The sequence below is a fragment of the Etheostoma spectabile genome, chromosome 17, assembly GCF_008692095.1.
Source record: "Etheostoma spectabile isolate EspeVRDwgs_2016 chromosome 17, UIUC_Espe_1.0, whole genome shotgun sequence".
Classification (NCBI taxonomy): Eukaryota; Metazoa; Chordata; class Actinopteri; order Perciformes; family Percidae; genus Etheostoma; species Etheostoma spectabile.
The window spans coordinates 9832689-9836795 of record NC_045749.1 but is presented as its reverse complement, the minus strand read 5'-3'; the positions used below and the strand labels follow the sequence as shown (position 1 = coordinate 9836795).

At 39.2% G+C, this 4107-nt stretch overlaps 1 long non-coding RNA gene across 1 annotated transcript in view; it reads right to left on the bottom strand.

Moving 5' to 3' along the window:
- Positions 1–4101, bottom strand: part of LOC116705327 (uncharacterized) — a 6561-nt gene extending 2460 nt beyond the window's left edge. Inside the window, exons 1-2 of the long non-coding RNA XR_004335904.1 lie at positions 3602–4101; positions 1820–1953 (exon numbers count right to left, since the gene is read on the bottom strand). This is a non-coding gene — a long non-coding RNA (uncharacterized LOC116705327). The remainder of the gene's footprint in view (positions 1–1819; positions 1954–3601) is intronic.
- Between the last annotated feature and the right edge of the window lie 6 nt (positions 4102–4107).

Below are 4107 nucleotides of genomic sequence, written 5' to 3'. Positions count from 1 at the left end.
TAATAATAATAATAATAATAATAATAATGTGGCTTGCGTGACAATTTATTCTTAAGACATTTTACCACGTTCAAAACAGTAATACGCTTTACTCTCCTTAATCGTTTAGTAGCCTACTATGCATAGGCTATGTATTGTTTTTTCAGCTTAATCATATACATATATACATATATATAAAAACATGTATATTTGTTTTTGAGAATTTTCTCGTTAAATTTTGTTTTATTATTTGAGATAATTTGTCCAGAACATAAACAAGATTTTTTTTGTGGCCGCTCAGGGGTGTGTGGAGGGGGGTGTTAGAGCAACCCATGGAGAGATTTAGCTATCTTGTCACTGAGGAACACAGCTGCCTCATATCGACACAATGATCTCAAGTGTAACCAACGAGGGGCGCTGTCCGTCTATCAGCTGTAACTACTTGACACGAATAGTCTACATGATTGATCTCATCACTCTTGGCCATTTGTGTCTTACCCCTATAATTAAAAACAACGTGCAAACTGTATTTTAATATGATATTTGAATATGTCATATCGAATGACGCTCGTGCATTTAGTAGGCCTTTAACGCTAATAGCTTCTGGAAACAAAGTGTTGAAGTAGGCTTTCACGGTAATGAGGTATTAAGAATTTTACTCATTTCATTCCATAAAAAAAAGAAAACAATTATAAATAATGTCTTATTTACCCCACTTATTTAAAAAAATGACAATGCACAAGTTTAAAAGTTCATCTTATGAAACAGCTACAAGTGATGTGAATTTTAAAACAAAGGCTGTAGCCTACAGCTCCCAGAGAACGTTTTTTTTTTGCGCGGTAGCACGTCACATAGGCCTACACATTAATAAATAAGTAAACAAATAATTATTAAGTTCAACCAGACTCAAAATGTAATGTGTCTAAAAAAATGGAATAATATAGAATGTGGTTGACTTGTTGTAAACAATAAGTGGGCTGACTGCCTATTTGTTCCATCTGGAGTTTGGAGTGATGCGTAACTGTAGGCGTATTTGATTAATATTTAATCGAAAAAAAATATCGCTTTAAAACAACCTCTGTGATAAAGCCGTAAGCGAACTTGCTTGCTGAGTGCTAATACGATTTCTTCCCCCCCCCCCCTATTTTTTGCCAATCAATCCATTAGGAAACAATGCAGGTGAGCATAATGAAAGTGTTGTCCCAATAAAGTGCATCGATGGACAGCTGGGCAGCGGCCGGCTGATTGACTTTGCCTTGACATCTGGGAGGCCCGCTAGCCCCTGGCACGCGTACTGGCTGATGTCGCCATTTACATGCAAATTTAAGGAGATCATGAGGGCCTCGCCCCGTAAATTCACACAAAAAAAGAAGACGTCACCCTCAATACGGAGGAGGCTCGACCCGTCGAGACGGGAGGTCTTCCAAGTCACCGTGTACATTTGTATTGGGAGCCACTCGTCCCGAGGAGTTTGCTTTTATATCAATGGTCATGCCTAAATCTGTAGGGGTTCATTCACTGTGGCCTCTGAATAGAAGAATGAGATAACAGCCCCCCGTGTCATCAACCGGTCATTTAAACGAGCATTCAGCCTGGCTCAATGCGGCCCAGATGTAGAGATGAGGCAAAAAGTTTGCACTTTTTTTCCCTGCTTGTCACCCACCACTTACCTCCAGCGTGCAGTTGAGAGACAAGCTTTTATTTTATTTATTTTTATAGAGAAAAAAATAAATAGTGACTAAGATCCTCTAAATCCACGCCCGTGCAAAGTTTCCATGCACGAAATCCCCAAAACAAACGTGGATGAACGTTTTCTTTTATTTTGATGCTAACATTTCACCTAATGATGGAGAGCGCATTTTCCACGGTGTAAGCCCACCACGCAGATGATCCCACAGAATGAGCTGAGACGGATTCAGGCTCCGCGCCTCAGTGTGTGGAGCAGCTGACTCCCTCTCCACGTCCAGATGGCTCCTGCACACAGATTTGCATTCATTTTCCTCTAATATCTTCTGAAATAGCGGGGCAGCTGCATTTGTTGTCAAATACGGTTTAAAACTCCCTTTCAGGACAGCATCGTTACCTACGTGACGGGTGTGGGGATCCATTTTCCTTCTCCAGTCAACAGTATCAGATCTAAGAGGATTTGTCTCAAAGTCTCCTAATTTGATAATCAGATTTAAATCGCCTTGGTGCGTGTAATCAGGGGTTAAGTTCTAATAAGCGACTTGAAACTGTGCACAAAAAAAAAAAAAAAAGCTAGTGAGTTCTGTGCAAAAAAGATATATGCAATCTCGGTAGAACAGACAAAAACATTTACAACATGCGTCTCGGTTTGTTTCATCTAGGAGAAAAAAAGATAACATTTTTTACAAAAGGCCCCCTGAAAGTTTTTCCAGTTATTTTTTTCCACAGATTGAAACTTGGATTTCTCTTCAATAATAATAATAATAAAGAATAATAATAATAATAATAATAATAATAATAATAATAATAATAATAATAATAACAATAAAGGTAACATTTCCACATCCTCATTTTGTGACTGGGCAATTTGGCAATAGATTGTGTAGAGGTGAAAGCAACAGCTTATAATTCACTTATCTTTGGCAGCAGCTATTAACCCTCAGCACCAGCTAGATAGATTGCTCAGGATATAGCACACATCTCTCTTCCTCGCACCCTCCCCTCTCACCCTCCATCCTCTCCTACTTTTCACCACTAATGAACCGAATTGCTTGCTTGCCCCTCTCGGACAGAGTCGGACATGTAGGCAGTTGGCCCTTTAAAAATGATTAAGATGTTTCTGATTATTACAGATTTTACAGGACGTGCATGAAATAAAGAAGACACAGAGCCATGGATTTCCTGAAGTTTGTTTAATGTCATGAGACACGCTGGCTCTGATTTGTAGCCCATAGTAAGAGGTCAGAAGATCTGACTTTATCTTCTGTAGCTATTTGGCACAGCGGTGGGATTGATTTGTTTTCACATTATTGATGGTAGGCTATAGGAAACTGATTTTCAAACTTTTTTCACATGTTGTGTTTACCATAATACATAAAGAAATCCTCTGCTCTGCGATGTAGGCTAGGCTACACGGTCAATCAATTGAAAGTCAATCCTCTTTTGTTAAACATTCTCAATGAAAAGTGAATGCAAATTAATAGATTTATAATCACGTCTGATTCTCTGAAATCTGCGTTAGATTAATGGCATTTTAATTAGGCTACGATGAAATAACCCGCAGCGTAGGCTAGAGTTAAAAATACACAATAGAAATGTAATATTAAGTTCTGTGAAGAAACGTGATCTGCCACTTGTGAAATATGATTTATGCCCTGTATTTACACAGCTACTGAGATGCTTCCGATACATTAGTGAAAAAAAAACAATCGCATCAATTCAATTTGTAAAAGTGATAACAAATTTAATTGAATAAGTATGGCAAATACTATTAATTTAAATCCAGTATAATAAACTAATCACGGAAATTGCAATCATCAGGTCAGCTAAAAATTAATAAGCAATGAAGTATTTTTTTTATTTATTTAATTTTCTCATTATGTTTGATGGTTACACCCGGTTGAATTTTCCATATCATTAAAAAAATCAAACTCACCACATATAGGGCCTAAGCAAGAGGAAAAGTGGAGCGAAAGAGTGTTCTCAGCCTGCTGCACTATAGGGCTGTACCCGTACAGAGGAGCGCCACTGCTTGACAGGAACCGTCAGAGCGCCATATTTGGGCAAAACCACGCCCCTTCAGCGTCATATTCTGACAGCGCCTCTCCCGTGGGTTTAGAGTTTTGGCTCCCGGGAAAGATTTCAGTCCTCGGGGAAAGAGGGCTTAGTTTTGCATGTTCCCATCCATCCTGCACGACGCGAAAGGGCCCCTTATCCACCTCTCCTGTGTACTAGGAACACCTCCACTGGTGATCAGCCTTTGCCTGTGTTTGTCTTGTGGAGAAGCAGCAGCACCTTTTCAGGAGTGGGTTTTTTATTCAACAAGAAGTCCTGAAGGTTTTGGATGCGGTGCTTCAGGGATGTGGGCACTTTGAGAGCAGCATCACCCACAAACACAAACAACTGCCATCGATTTTTCTGTGAATAGCACAAAAAAAAAAA